Source organism: Podarcis raffonei, chromosome 15 (genome assembly GCF_027172205.1).
Source record: "Podarcis raffonei isolate rPodRaf1 chromosome 15, rPodRaf1.pri, whole genome shotgun sequence".
Classification (NCBI taxonomy): domain Eukaryota; kingdom Metazoa; phylum Chordata; class Lepidosauria; order Squamata; family Lacertidae; genus Podarcis; species Podarcis raffonei.
In genome coordinates, this window is record NC_070616.1 from 16,143,834 (window position 1) to 16,160,427 (window position 16,594).

The following is a 16,594-nucleotide window of genomic DNA, read 5'->3' on the forward strand; positions in this document are numbered from 1 at the left end:
CAAAGGGAAAAGGAAAACTTGTGCAATCCGGGGGGAGAAGTGGCCCCGCCCTGAGCAAGCGCCCCCAAACAGAGCTTTTGCATTCGTTTTGCATCCAGAGAAAGGAGAAACCAGTTGCAAATTCTAGGAGGGGATTTTTCTGGATGCAGCTGGGAGGAAGAGAACCGGTTTTTCGTGAGCTCACACGGATCTTTTATATATATATATATATTATTACATATCACAATAGAAATGTTTGAGAGAGACGGAAACGAACAATGCCTTGCCTGTTTGGCACCATACGGCCCCTGACATGAGACGCAGAGAGCGGAGAAATGGTCATTGCAGAGAGAGAAAAACAGTGCTGCAAATAATAAGGTCCTGGATCATAGAAACAGAGAATTGTAGAGTTTGAGGGCACCCCTAAGGGTCATCTAGTCCAGCTCCCCACAATGCACGAATGGAAGCATAACAGAGCAGTCAGTACTAAGTCCTGGAAGATGATCAAATCCAGGTAAAATCCTAACTTGTAGGAGCCTGCCAGCCACGAGTTTGTCTTTTGACATAAGTCATGAACGACCACCATGCAGCTGCGCGGTGTGTAGGTTTGGCTTTATTCTGGAAATACTGTTCTTTTAATGTTATCCATTATTACTTTTCCTCTAAAGAGACCACAGTGGCATGCATCACTCATCACTACCTCCCTCTTTTATCCTCACAACGACCCTGTGAAGTAGGCTGGACTGAGAGGCGGTGCCATTTTAGAAGTGTGTGAAGCTGGGGGTACGCAACATACATTTAAAGCACACACGCAAATCCTGGGAACTGTAGATTGCTCGTGGCGGAGCTACAATTCGCAACGCCCATAACAAACTACAGTTCCCAAGATTCATGAAGAGTGGTGTGCTCTAAATGTCTGTTGCATGTCAGAGAAAAGAAAAAGAAAAAGAAAAAAATATTGAGGACGCATTTAAGTCCCACCCAGCATAATCAATCACAAGACAGTGTGTGCACACACCATTTGAATGGCAATGTTCATCAACTTTGGGGGCCCCCAGCCCCCTCAAATATTTTGGTGGGATGGCTGAAGGGACCTCGGCCCCTAGGAATTGGCTCCTATGATACATAGCATGCAGGAAGTGGATAGGGAAAAATGATGGCTATCCAATGAAGTCGAATGTTGGAAGGTTTGGGACAGATGCTCCTTCACACAGTTAAACTGTGGAACTCACCCCCACAGGAGGCAGTGAGGGCCATCAACTTGGATGGCTTCAAAAGAGGATTAGACAAATCCATGGGGGATAATACAACGACTAGCCACTGACAGAGGCAGTAAATGCCTCTGAACAGCAGTAGCCAGGATTGTAAGTGGGGAGAGTTGCTATGGCTTTCAGGTTCTGATGGAAGTTTATAAAATGATGCCTGGCATGAAGCATGTGGATAGAGAAAAGTTTTCCTTCCCTTCTCATAACACCAGAACTCATGGACATCCAAGGAAGCTGCATGTTGGAAGATTCAGGACAGAGAAAAGGAAGGACTTTTGTCTAGTTAAACTATGGAACTCCCTCCCACTGGAGGCAGTGATGACCACCAACTTGAATGGCTTTAAAAGACAAATTCATGGAGGAGAGGGACACTGATGGTGATTAGCCATGATGGCTATGCTCTGCATCCACAGTTTGAGCCAGTGATGCTCCTGAATACCAGTTGCTGGAAACCACAGGATCCTGCTTGTGGGTCTCCCATGTTAGGGATCTGCTTGGTCACTGTCAGAACAGGATGCTGGACTAGCCTGCTTTAGCCAGATCCAACTCTATTCAGGTTTCTTATGAATGGCCCAAGGTCAACCAGTGTAAGTTCCCCTCTACACTTGACTCTGCTATCGTTTTGCAAGGGCATACCAGGAACTGTAGGTTTGCTCAGTTAAAGTGGGTTAAAAGGCTCTGTTGCCTTGGCACCCGAAAAGCACACAGAAGATGAGAGGAGCCAGACTTTCTGTGGTTGAGAAAGTGGTGGGGAAATGCAATGAGAAGCATATGATGAAGGCATGACTAAGGGCAAGATGCATAAACACCCCACCTGCAAATCACGATGAAGGATTGTGGTCATGTAACCTCCCCACAAAACAAATCAGAACAAATGCTCAGTATAAGCAGAGCCTGCTGGGTCCGGCCAATATTGGCCCACCCAGCCCAGCACCCTGTCCTCGCAGTGGCCACCCAGATGCATCTTCTGGAAAGCGGAACCCAAGCACAAGAGCAGCCTCCTCTTCTGTGGTTCCAGCAACTGGTATTCAGAAGCATTGCTGTCTCTAACATGGAGGCAAAGCCAAGCCATTATGGCTAGTAGCCATCAGCAGCCCTCTTTGTCTAATTCATCTAGGTTGAAGGCCGTCACTGCCTTCTGTGAGAGGGAGTTTCATAGTTCAACTATGCACTGTGTGAATACAATTTTATTTTACCTGTCCTGAGAGGCCATAGGATGTGTTCACATTAGGCACCAGAGCACAGTGAGGTGTTGTTTCTTAGTGCATTTCAATCCTCACCCCCAGCTGTTCACATCAGGACAGCTCAATTAGCCTCAGGTTCATTCCAGGGGGTGTTGGCTGGGCTGGGGTATCTTTACCCCATGCAGAAATGTTCACCCCTTGGTTAGATACAGATTAGGAATGGCTTAACCCTACACTTCGGAACTCCCTGCCACTTGACATCCGGCGGGCACCTTCAGTGTTCTCTTTTTGGCACCTGCTAAAAACATTTTTGTTTTGGACAAGCCTGTCCAGAAGTTTAAAAAGCTGATGTGTGTTTTAATCTGTTTTTAGTTTGTTGTTATTTTAACTCTTTGAAAGTCTTAAATTATTGTTGTCCATTCTCCTTATTGCTTCATCTTTTTCGCGAATCACGCCTAGCTTCTTTTCTCACAATCAAATGGTGCATGAATCTGATGAAATAAACAAATAAGGAACCCAGTTGGTGTGAAGCCGATGTGAAAAACAAGGCATCAAATACGTCATATATTATAAGAAATGTAAGGACATAAGAATGTAAGAAGAGCTTGCTGGATCAGGCCAATTGCCTGTCTAGGGCACCATCCTGTTCTCACTGTGGCTGACCAGATGCCCCTTGTGAATACCAGCAAGCAGGACCAGCCTTAAAGGTCCACCTTTAAAGTCATCTGGCTTTGTAGCCATCACTACCTGCTGTGAGAGGGAGTGGAGAGTTTTAACTCTGCTCCCAGTAAAGTGTTTTCATACCGTAAACTGCCGTGTGATCCTTGGATGAAATTTAATAAATAAACGAATAAGTTAATCCATTTTGCTGCATCAATTAAACTAAATTGCTTTATTTGGATATTGAACAAATATGCAATAGATTTGTTACTAGGTTTAATTTTATTATCTTAGATCAGTTGGTAGAGCATGAGACATGTAATCTCAGGGTTTTGGATTCAAGACCCATGTTGGGCAAAAGATTCCTGTACTGCAGAGGGTTGGGCGATCAGGGTTTCCCAAACTTGGGTCTCCAGCTGTTTTTGGACTACAACTTCCATCATTCCTACCTATGCGGCCCAGCAGTCAGCGATGATGGGGGCTATAGTCCAAAAACAGCTGGAGATCCAAGTTTGGGAAACCCTGGATTAGATTACCCTTGGGGTCCCTCCCAGCGCTACAATTCATCATCTTCCTTAGTGGGTTGTGTAAACCGCTCTTCTGAATGATGCTTTCTATAGGGGAGGGTGGGCAGCACTGAGGACGAGTTTATGGAATTAAGGAGGGGTGGCCCCCCAAATTTTGAGTATCACTGGGTTAGAGAAAGAGTGTTGCTGCTGTTGTTTAAACCTGAGGAAGACGACAGAATTTATTCATTCTCTTTTCTCCCTCGTATTCTTTTTTTAGAAAGGAAAAGGGGAAAATACAACATATCTCGTGATTCCTGCTGGCAGGAAGCAAGCTTTGCACAGCTGCCCTGGAAATTCCTAGCTTTTAATGAAATGCAAGGGAATGGAAAATAGTCTGATTTCACCTACCCTGTATGTTTTATCACACTGGGCCTTATTTTTTTTGCCAATGAAGCATTTGAACTGCATTCTCATCAGCCCCAAGATGGTGTCCCATCCTTCTAAAAATAAGATTATGAGAAAAGGGAAGAAAGAACCGGAATTGAGCAGCGGAAGAAACTCAACTCAGATATGATGGAAGTTCTATTTTCCCATTCAACGCTTTAGAAAAAAAGCATCGAAATAGACTCGAATAATGGATTCTGATGCAAAATGCAACGAAAGGTCCTCCTTAGCAGTTTCCTGCCAGTCTTATTGTCAGGGACCGTGCTGAGGAGGGCCACACTGAGGAGGAATGGTCGGAGCCTCCCTGTCCCCCTGCTCCTGATCAGGATCCTGAATCTTCTCAGGAGCAGGAGGACAGTATGGATTTGGAACAGTGGTTTGCAGAGGGACATAGTTCAGAAGGCAGAAGCTGGGAAGTACTGTGTGGGGAACAGCTAGGAGGAGAAGAACTGGGAGAGAGAGCAAACAGACTCATTGTCGCTGGAAAGCATCCATCCACTCAACCCAAGGTCAAGGAGAGCAGATAAGATGGCAGCACAGAAAGCACAGTGGTTGTGAGATCAGGTTACAAGACGCAGAAGTGGGTGACTAAGGTGAAACCCTTAATTGGGAGCACCTTCATTCCTAGGAATGGATTCTTTGTTCTCTCACTGTGATCATTAAAATTTCGAACTGGCGAGAGACTCCTTTCGCTTTGTTCTGCTTATCTCCTACCAAAGGGAGGAAGCAGCCGAGTCCCTGAAGCCTGACACTTATGCTACCATTTGCTGGAGTTTAAGGCTGGGGATGCAGGTGGCGCTGTGGGTTAAACCACAGAGCCTAGGGCTTGCCGATCAGAAGGTCGGCGGTTTGAATCCCCACGATGGGGTGAGCTCCCATTGCTCGGTCCCTGCTCCTGCCAACCTAGCAGTTCGAAAGCACGTCAGAGTGCAAGTAAATAAATAGGTACCGCTCCAGCAGGAAGGTAAACGGCGTTTCCGTGTGCTGCTTTGGTTCAAAATAGAGAGTATCCAAAAGGAGGGATGTATCATGTATGCCACCTTGAATCATAGAACTGTAGCATTGGAAGGGGCTCAAAAGGACATCTGGTCCAACCCCCTGCAATGCTGAAACTGTGGAGCTCCTTGGAGAAAAAAGTAGGCTATAAATGCAAGTTTTTATTAAAAGGATTTTAAAAAACCCAGAGAAAGTCCAACATGCTTCCACCAATTATTGTTTACTGGTCTTTTTCAGCCACTGCCCAAAGCAAAAACAGTATATCACATGAATCACGTATACTTGACATTTAAAAATAAACTAAATGGAACATATACAATTGCATATGAGCCTATGTAACAGGGCCTTTTGAGTGGTGGCTCCCTGGTTGTGAAATGCCCTCCCTTACAAACTTTCAGGAGGAATTAGAAAACATTCCTGTTGACTGAGGTGCATTTAGTGGCTGTTTCCTGGAAACTCTGATCTCATTGGATGGCAGAATGCTTTCAACTAACTGCGTTTCAGTTTTTTAAAATTGTTTACAGAATGTTTTAATCTTCTCTAGAACGTTTTTCCTTTGTTTTCCTTTTTAAATTGTATATATTTCATAGAATTTATACATTGCTTGATTGTAAAACAATAACACCCAGAAAGATAAAACAGTAAAATCAAGAAAAATTCAGAGCAATAGTTTGAAACATACAAAAAGCTAAAATGAAAATATTTTTAATTTCATAATATTTATCAAAATGTCACAAGATTGTGCATCTTTTTTTGCCACCCTGGGCTCCTTGGTGGAGTGGGGTGGGGGCAAGGGTGGCATATCAACTCAATAAAGAAACATTTTTTAAAAAACCCCAATATGTATACTTCAATTTGAAAACAGCCCGTAGATTTATTTCCCATTCTCATTAACTGGTGACTCAAAAGATGATCTGAAGGCAAGAAATGACATGTTTTATAACATTATCATACATATGTCTTGTTAATTGGGAAAAAACTCAACGACTTTCGCTTGTAAGGATGACGGCGCAAAAGCAGCTCCAGGCAGCATATTGGAATCTTCTAACCCTGGAAGAGAGGAAGGCAACTCCCTGTCTTGCCAAATCCTTTGTTTTTTCCAGCGTGTTTTGAGACACATTCTCTTTTGCTTTTCGGGAACACAATTAACACCATCCCATGTGGGCCGGGGCAGCGCTTGTCTTGTTAGAATAAAGTTATAAACTCGAACAAAAAGGCAGCCGGTTCCTGCCCCCTCCCCCCTGCTTAGCCCTCTTAGGCCTGGGGCAAATGTACCCAGACCCCCCCCTCCAAATCTGCACAGACTTGCTTTCATGGAAAGTATATCCATGGAACAAATCCATCTAGTGAAATGGGGCAGAGGTGCGCACAGTCTAGGGAACAGGATGGGGAAGATCTGGCTTGAATCTGTATGCAACTTCACACCAGCTTCTGTCCTGATGCAAATATATTTTTTTTTAAAGAAGATCCTCATTAACTACCACCCCACCTGCATCACAGGTAGCTCACCTGAGCTTAAGGGGGAATGTAGAGAGCTAGTGTGGCATAGTGGTTAGAGTCATAGCTGTCAACGTTTTCCCTTTTTAAAGGGAAATTCCCTTATTCCAAATAGGATTCCTCACAAGAAAAGGGAAAAGTTGACAGCTATGGTTAGAGTGTCGGACTAGGGCCTGGGAGAGACCACAGTTCAAATCCCCTCTCAGCCATAAAGGTCATTAGGTGATTGGGGACCAGTCACTGCCTCTCAGCCTAACCTACCTCACAGGGTTGTTGTGAGGATAAAACGAGGAGGGAAAGAACCATGTCCGCCACTGCTTGAGCTCCTTGGAGGAAAAGGCAATGCAATACAGGTAACTCACAATTTTGCAAAAGCATTGCAGGAGATCTTGGGGTCCCTACCAGGCCCCGGTGGTGCAGGTGGTTCCGATAGATTGCGAACCACCTGAAAAAGTCTCGTGCTGCTGTTTTCTGCAGATGCAATGGAGGTGGCGAAGAAGGCCCTCTTCGCCCTCGCCATTGCCACTTGGTAGGCTCGACGTTGAGCTCTAGCCCGTGTCCGGTCTGATTCAGAATGAGTTTTCTGCCACCGGCGCTCTAGCCGTCTCAACGATTGTTTCATCGCCCTCAGCTCCGGGGAAAACCACAGGGCTGTCTGGGCTCCATGCAGTCGGAGAGGGCGCTTCGGTGCCTAAGCTGGGATAGCTCAGTCAGTAGAGCATGAGACTCTTAATCTCAGGGTCCCGGGTTCAAGTTCTACGTTGGAAAAAAGATTCCTGCATTGCCGGGGGTTGAACTAGATGACCCTGATGGTTCCTCCAGCTCTACAATTCTGTGAATTTGGCTTTACGCACTGTCTCCCGGAACGTAACCCCTGCATAAGTTGAGAATCGGCTGCACATAAGAGAGGGGCAAGATGGAGGATGACTACATTTTCATACTTGTTGCTGGGTTGAAGAACTACATGCCAAAATTAAGAGGAAAGGGGGTGAATTTTGGTTCATCCCCAGAAAGTATGCATTATGTAAGTCTGTCTTTAAGTGCTGGCTGAATGGACTTTGGGCTACTCTTGCAAGACTTTCCTTCTAAACTCCTCCAGTTTTGGATGCCTCCCCTCAGCTTCTTTTTCCATGACAGCCAACTTGTTGCATCGTACAAAACTTCTGTGCAGTCTTGACTCACACTCAGAGGGCTGCTGTAGTTGATGAGCAGGCAGAAAGCAATTTCGTGAATGGAGTTAAAAATTCATTGAAATCGGCGGTGACTGAGCAAAAACGTGATTGGTGAGTCACTTGAAACTCTGCATTTCATTGAGAAACAAGCAATTCACTTCCCATTCAGACCTCAAGGGCTATCCCGGGTGAGGCTTGTCGGAAGGAGCATCAATGTTTCCACAACAGCGTCTTTCCCCCAGAATTGGCACCATTTGCTTACACCTGAATTCTTGAGTGCTCCGACAATAGCACTCTAAAGATGTTGCGTTCCTGGGGTTCTCCTTGCTATCACCCTGTCAGTTCATCCCACCAGTCTCTTCTAAGCACCCACAATTCCCTCAACCCTTCTTCATAAGACTTGGTTTCCAGGCTCTTATCACAGCGTTGTAGAGTTGGAAGGGAACCCGAGGGTCATCTAGTCTGACCCCCCTGCAACGCAGGCGTCACAACCAAGGCATCCCTGGCAGATGGCTAACCAACCTCTGCTTAAAAACCTCCAAGGAAGGAGAGTCCACCATCTTCTGAGGGAGTCCATTCCACCTTCAAACAGCTCTTACTGTAAGAAAGTTGCTCGTAATGTTTGGTTGGCATTTTCTTTCTAGTAATTTGAATCTGTTGGTTCAGGTCCTCCCCTCTGGAGCAGGAGAAAACAAGCTTCCTGGTTACAGCCCTTCAGATATTTGAAAATGGTTCTCATATTACCTCGCCAGCATCATCCTCCAGTATACCTGAAGGAGTGTCTCCACCCCCATCATTCAGCCCAGACACTGAAGTCCAGATCCAAGGGCCTTCTGGCGGTTTCCTCATTGCGAGAAGTGAGGTTACAGGGAACCAGGCAGAGGGCCTTCTTGGTGGTGGCACCTGCCCTGTGGAACGCCCTCCTGTCAGATGTCAAGGAAATAAACAACTATCTGACTTTTAGAAGACATCTGAAGGAAGCCCTGTTTAGGGAAGTTTTTAATGTTTCAAGTTTTATTCTGTTTTTAATGTTCTGTTGAAAGCTGTCCAGAGTGGCTGGGGAAATCCAGCCAGATGGGCCGGGTAGAATGTAATAATAATAATAATAATAATAATAATAATAATAATAATAATAATAATTTCTGTCTCCTCTTCTCCAGTCTAAACATTCCCAGTTCCCTCAACCATTGCTCATAAGGCTTGGTTTCCAGACCCTTGATCATCTGGCTATCCTTCTTCTGCTCACCTTCCAGTTTGTCAGTATCCCCCTTGAACTGGGGTGTCCCAAACTGGACACAGGACACCAGGTGTGATCTGACCAAGGCAAAAATGGATGGTGCTATGACTTCCCTTGATCTGGATACTAGACTTCTGTTGATGCAGCCTAGAATTGCATGAGCTGGGTTGTTGTTTTTTTGCTGCTCCATCACACTGTTGACTCATGATCCACTAAGACCCCGGCCTAGATCCTTTTCACACATGCTGCTGTCAAGCCAGGTGTTCCCCAACCTATATTTGGGCATCTGATTATTCTTGCCTAAGTGCAGAGCCATACGTTTGTCCCTATTGAAATTCATTTTGTTAGTTTTTGGCCCAGTTTTCCAATCTGTTACGGTGATCTTGAATCCTGATTCTGTCTTCTGCAGTATGAGCTACTCATCCCAGGTAGCACATGCAGAAGGATCTCAGGTTCAATCCCTGATAGCATCTCCAGGTAGGACTTGTAATGCCTCTTGCCTGTAACCCCAGAGAGCTGCTGCCAGTCAGAGGGCCTTCTTGGTGGTGGCACCTGCCCTGTGGAAGATACTGAACCTAGATGGATCCCAATGGCCTGAACTCAGCACAATTTGCAGCTTCCTACAGCTGATGTTCTTGCTGGTCCCATGAAGGCTGTGGAAATCCAGAACAGGTGCCTGGTGGAAGGTTGGGGGACTGTTTGATCCAGTGACCCTAACCTGACTTGATCCTAATGAGACATTGTGGATGGGGAAATGTGTTGATCTGCATGGAAGTGGGGGGCAGGAAATGGGTGCTGGATGGGCCTAGGTGGCCCAGCTCTTGGAGGTTTTAAAGCAGAGGTTGGATGGTCACCTGCCAGGGATTCTTTAGCTGTGATTCCTGCATGGCAGTGGGTTGGACTAGAGGACCTTTGGGGGTCCCATTCAACCTTACAATTCTCTGTTTCTATGATTCTCCCCTCCTTGGGCTACTAATCTCTCTCCCCCCCACCCCTGGGGCTCAGAAAGCTCTCAGGGTCCCAATTTTACCTCCCCCATCCTCATCCGGGGTTCTCCAGCGCCAGCTCCCAGTCAGGATCCAACCACCCCCTCCATGACACCTCCATAGGGCTCATGAAACACCCACATATTGTCAGGGTGACAGGGGAGAGGAGGTGATTCAGTGGTCCACCCCCAGATACGTCTGAAGGCACCTCAGAAATGGAGATCTCAGAGACCGGCATGCGTCTGATCTGAAGGGTGAGTCATCGCCACCACAGCTGTTTCATTCCAAAGGCATTGCTCTCTGGAGGGGCTCCTGTGAGCCCTGAAAGGATCCTCACACCTGGGTGGCTTGGCAGCCTACAAGCAGGGAGGTGGGGTGCAGGACAGCAATGCCAGGAACTCTTCCTCCCACTTGGATTGTGAATGGCAGCACTGCAAAGGACCCATTGTTTTCCTTCCGACACTAGACACCCCCTCACCAACCCTATCACTCAGAATTCCAAGCAGGGCTCCCAGGTTTTGCTATGTGGCTCATTATTCCTAGTCATAGCCGGAACAGTGGTCCCAAGAAGCAACGATAAGGGCGAACTGTCTGGAATTTTCCCATAAGGAGGCCAGGCTGGGGGATTTTCCCAGGCACATCATGGGATGCAGAGTGCTGCCAGAGCAGTCTGAAGCCTTCAGAGTGGACAGAGAGAAAGATCACAGCTGTAGACAGGGCTTTGGGGAGAGATGTAAGGCCCCACCTCAAATTCTCAGCTCCTTCTCTTTTAAAGCGAGCTTCTTGTGCTTTTAGTGGGACAGAATCATAGAAATGTGGAGTTGGAAATGAAAAGAAGTGAATAAGATAAAATAAATAAATTTCTGCAGCTTGCTGGCACTAAGGTGAGATGACTTGTTTAAAAAAAGGGATTAGCGACATTCACGGAGACAAATTATTGTGCTCGAATTCTCCTTGCAGGTTCCCCATAGCGGGCATCTGGTTGGCAACTGCGAGAACAGGAGGCTGGACTAGATGGGCCATTGGCCTGATTCAGTAGTGTTCCTGTGTTCTTATGTTTGGAGGAAGAGGAGGATTTTATCAATGGTTGTTAGCAGTGATGCTGCTATGGAACCTACATGTTGAGGGGCAGTCTACCACTGAATGGTGGTGGAGAATATCAGAGAAAAGGTGATGCAGTCATGCCCTGCTTGTGGACTTCCCAGAGACCTCCTGTTGAACAGTATGGAATATATAATGTTAGACTAGACTGGGCTGCCATCCCCATCACTACCAGGTAGTGTGGCCAACCTGTTTACTCTAGCACAGCTGTGCTGACTGCAAGGGATGATGGGAATTGTACTCCATACGGAGCAGGCTTAATCCAGATGGCTTAATCCAGCAGGGCTCTCCTGTGGTCTTTTGCTTTATTATTATTTATTTCATAAAAAATTACACACCACTTGATTTACTAAAAGATGTAAATCAAGAAACGTTTGCAATACTTTAAAACATACACAAAGTTAAAATACTAAAAGCAGATTAAAATTCACACCAGCTTTCTAAGCATCTGGGCAGGCTTGTCTAAACAAGAATATTTTTAACAGTGAAAGGAATATGGTGAAGGTGCCTGCTTCAAATCAAGAGGCAGGGAGTTCCAAAGGGTAGCCACTGCCACACTAAATGACCGAGTTCTTACAAATGTGGAATGGGCGTTCTGTGACACCTGCAGTAGTGTCAGTTCCGCCCATTGAGGCAGCCTTTCCATTACGAGGCAAGTAGCTGCTGCGTTTGAGATGTCATGATGGAGAAAAGCGGACCTTCCCCTCCCAGGAACTTCAGAGCCAATACTTTCCGGAGGCCAACTAGCTCATCGACTGACTGATTGGCTTCCTTCCTTCCATCCTTCCTTCCCCTTTTTTCTTTGGCCTGCTCTGGGGGAATTTTCATGGGTCTCTGGTTAGCTGCTGTGATGCTGACCTGGCAATTCACGGTGTCTGCTTTGAGCTTGGCTGGCTGAATATTTGATGACATACAGGATCACTTGCCAGGATGGAAAAAGTGAAAAGAAGAAGAAGAAGAAGAGCATTGCACACACAAATAAATTAAGTGACCGATAGTGAGGAAACTCCAGTTTGTAGTATGGTTTGGCTGGTACTGCAAAAGATGAAACAGAGAAACTGAATTAGGTATTGATACAAGTGCTACTTTAGATAAGAAGTAACTTACCTATTTGTATGATGCTAATTACTTTATCCCTTAATGGATCACTGCCTTGTTGTGGCGAAGGGGCTTGAATAACTTCAAGAAGCTATGAGCTGTGCCATGCAGGGCCACCCAAGACGGACAGCTCATAGCCGAGAGTTTAGACTAAATGTGATCCACCTGGAGAAGGAACTGGCAATCCACTCCAGTATTTTGCCAAGAAAACTCCATGGACATAAAAAAGGAGAAGCTTTGAGAAAAAAGTGAGAGTTTCCAGGGCATGCTGTGGTTCATGGGGTCATGACTAAGATGATGAAGACGACTAAACAAAATGACTTTATTTGCCCGTTTTTTGGTCCTGGTGATTCCTGCTCTCCTTTTCATATTCCTTATTTTGTTGTATTCTTACCTGCCACCCCAATCTCTAAGTGGTGCGAGATTTCAGGGGTTCCTGACGCTCACCCAGGGTTCGGTCTCCTTGAAATGAGGAACAGTGGAGACTGAAGTATTTTTAATTTTTATTTTTTAAAATAATATTTATTCAAGTTTTAAAGGTTACAAAGAGAGACAAAAAAGAAAACACAATCAGTACATAAAAACAAGTCACATCAAAAAATAATGATAAAAACAATAAAAAATAAAAATAAAAATAAAAACAAAAACAGATACAATCGGAAAAAAAGAACAAATCAAACCTTTACCTAACTTTCTTTCTTTAGCTTATTTCCTTGACCTCCTCACCCCCCCCTCTATGTATTCCAGTTCAGTTAAATATTTCAGCAAATCCTTGATCTTTGTTTCTATCTCTATCCTAATAATCCATCCTAATATACTGCAATTTTACATTCTCTTCTTTCACCAATTAACCTTCCATTTTTACTTTATTTAATCTTATTTCTCATTAAAACTAATATATTTGAACTTGATCTCTTAAGACATTTCCCCTAGGGTCATAAAATTTTCATTCCACGATTTTTCCATCTCTCATTAATTTTTTTTTTTAAAAAGGAAAAAAATCTCCATATATACACTTTAAATTCCCAATTTTTTTTCCAGCCGTCTCCCCTCCCCGGTCTCGACCCCTGCCATCAGTTCCATCAACCTCCAACAGTCCATCAACCTGGAGATCTTATATCCGAGGCTCTTAACTCTTCTTGACGTCCCTTCTGCCAATCTTCTTGATAATCTTTGATGCTAAAAAACAGATCTCGGGGGAGCTCCAACCCAATGATGCTTAGATTCCTTCTTAACCAGTCCGCCAGATTTCCATAGTTGAAGCTAGGGCCCACAAAGTATTCCAAATCTTGTTTCACAAATCCTCCCAAAGCCCCAAAAGCTCCAAGCTCCTCCTGGCCCACATCCATGCCCCAAAAGCCGGTTGATCCCTGCATAAGGGGATCTCTCCCACTTTCCTTTTCCAAACCAGGCCAGGCTCCCATCTTTACAATCTGGCTTTTCCTAGTTACAGTCATATAGGGCTTCAACTTATAATCCTCCATTTGCCACTGTAAGGTTAAGGCTCCCCCTTGTATTGCATTATATTCAACAACAGCGACTTTCTCCTTCTCCAATTCATCAATTTGTTCAATTAAAATAGATTCCTGTACCGGATTCTTGTCCACTTCTGTACTGCTGCCCACTTTTGTTCCCAAGATGTCAATATTGGTAGCCATGACATCTATCTGTTTATGCAACTTTCCCAACAAATAGATTGTCCTATTCAGTGCAGAGATTACTTCTTCCTTAGCCGACATTCTTGAGATGTTCAAGGTCAAAACTAGTTTCCCACAGTCTTTATCTTAGCAGCTGCACTCTTGTAACAATGTCCCAATGCTCCCTCTAGAGGAAGTCAGACTTCATTTGTATCAATCCTTTCCAGCACAATTCCAAAAGTAAGTTTAGTAACAATTTTTAGTTACTTTTTTCTTCTTTTTAAGCGCAGAAGCGGACAATGGAAACAATGTCCTTCTTTTAGACTAGCTGTCAAATTTATCCTGTTCACCGTCGATGGGCTTTTTACAAACCGCTCCCAGGTTCAGAGACGTGGTGCTTCAATTTTAAATTCCACCTTCTCCTAAAGGTTCTCCCCCCGTTTCCAGGGGGGATTAAATAATTTCAATCAGTGGAGTTTTGGATCCTTTACATAAAACTTTCCAAGACCTTAGTTAGCAAGTACTTTGCTTCAGTCTATTTACAGAGGGGAAGGTGGACTTCCTGTTTGAACCTTCCCCGTTCGGTGCCAAATTAACTTATTTAAATGTCCAATTTCCCGTTCTACTCACGGGTTGTTGTTTAAAATCCAATTGTCCTCAGGAAAAAAGTCAGCGCTCCCCGACAGCGGCAATGCGGCTTCACTCCGTGAAAGAAGCGGTCGATTCAAAGCACCGCGCCGCTCACCCCACGTCACTCCGGATTCCCGTTGCCGGGTCTCCCCGCGAGTAGGGGGGGGCGCAAAAGGTGCCAGCCGAATCCCAAGTTCACAGGCTTCTTCCGCCTGTGATTTCTGGGGGTCTCCGCCTTCGCCGTGGCGGTTCAGATCCTATTTCTCACGGAGCGGGTTCCTCCCGATCGGAGGAATTCCGCCATTGCCGGAGGCGCCAACCCGGAAGTCCGAGACTGAAGTATTTTTAGGATATGTGGTTTTATTTACACATATATACAACCTTAGCCTAAGACAGATGGGCTCACAGCATTAACACCCCCAAAAGCCTTCCTTCTCCCAGAGCCAAAGCCTTGGAGTCACACGTATATCCATCATGGTTCTGTGTCCCAGCATCTCTGCCTGCAACCTGCTTTTAGCTCAGTGAAGCTGAATGCTGGAAAATTCAGGGCAGATAAAAGAAAGTCCTTCTTCCAATAAGGTAAAGGTAAAGGGACCCTTGACCATTAGGTCCAGTCATGGCCGACTCTGGGGTTGAGGCGCTCATCTCGCTTTATTGGCCAAGGGAGCCGGTGTACAGCTTCTGGGTCATGTGGCCAGCATGACTAAGCCACTTCTGGCGAACCAGAGCAGCGCACGGAAATGCCGTTTACCTTCCCGCCGGAGCGGTACCTATTTATCTACTTGCACTTTGACGTGCTTTCGAACTGCTAGGTTGGCAGGAGCTAGGACTGAGCAACAGGAGCTCACCCCGTCGCAGGGATTCGAACCACCGACCTTCTGATCGGCAAGTCCTAGACACTGTGGTTTAACCCACAGTGCCAATAGCGCAGAGTTAAACTGTGGAACTCACTTCCACAGGAGGCAGTCATAACCACCAAGCTAGATGGCTTTAAAAGAAGATTTGACACATACATGGAGGAGAGGGCTATTGATGGCTGCTAGCCATGATGGCTTTGCTCTGCTTCCACGGTTGGAGGCAGCAGTGCTTCTGAATCCCAGTGGCTGGAAACATCAGGAGGGGTGAGAACTCTTGTGCCGAGGGTCCTGCTTGTGGGTTTCGCATTCAGGGAATCTGGCTGGCCACTGTTAGAATAGGATGCTGGACTAGATGGGCCATTGGCCTGATCCAGCAGGCTCTCCTTATGTTCTTAGGTTCTAATGAGCAAATTGAAGTGAGTGTTGGTGGAGGCTGGTGTTATCTACACCGACTGGCAGCTCTAGATCTTTCCCAGACCGACTTGGGGATGCCAGGGCTTGTCTGGCCTATTCTGGGGCCCTCTGCATGTAGAGGAAGGGCTCTGTCAGGAGGGAGTGGGGCAGGTGGGAAAGAGAAATTCAGTTCAGTCTGCATTTATCAGCAAAAATTCCAGATTCATACTTAAAAAAATAAAAATGCAAACTGAAAGTCTCCTTCTTTGGAGGTCTTTAAGCAGAGGCTTGACAACCATATGTCAGGAGTGCTCTGATGGTGTTTCCTGCTTGGCAGGGGGTTGGACTCGATGGCCCTTGTGGTCTCTTCCAACTCTATGATTCTATGATTCTATGAAACACTGGACAAGCATGTACAGCATTACAGTCTTTTTGTCCTTTTTATTCTTCCTCGCTTCTGTATGTTTTATACACTTTTTTGTTTCCTTATATATATGAACAAACCAGAAACACAGAACCACCCTGCAAATTTCATACTGCTCTGAATTTTGCAGTGGAGCTCTCCAGCCGACGAATTATTTATTTGTTGCATTTGTGTCCCAACCTAACCCTTCAAGGAGTTCAGAGTGGTGTACCTCCCCATTTTATCTTCACAACCACCTTGTGAGGTAGGTTAGACAAAGAGGCAATGGCTGGCCCCCAAGCTAACCACCTAGCGAGCTTCACGGACAAGTGTGGGGATTTGAACCCTGGCTTTTCCCAGGTCCTAGTCTGACACTCTAACCACTGGCTCTCCAAATGCATATTATGAATATAAAGCACGCCTAATTATGCATATATTCATGATAATAACATACCAAAATGCATTATATAATGAGGAGATTGTGGGGGGAAAATGCACGCAAAAATATGTCTAATAGGAGAAATTCACTGCTGAATTCTCATGAGG

The 16,594-nt window shown here is 45.4% G+C and overlaps 1 protein-coding gene across 1 annotated transcript in view; it reads right to left on the minus strand.

Annotated features, from left to right (window-relative positions):
• HIP1 (huntingtin interacting protein 1) overlaps positions 1-16,594 on the minus strand; it is a 315,500-nt gene that overhangs the window by 110,526 nt on the left and 188,380 nt on the right. The gene's annotated exons all lie outside the window — the stretch shown is intronic.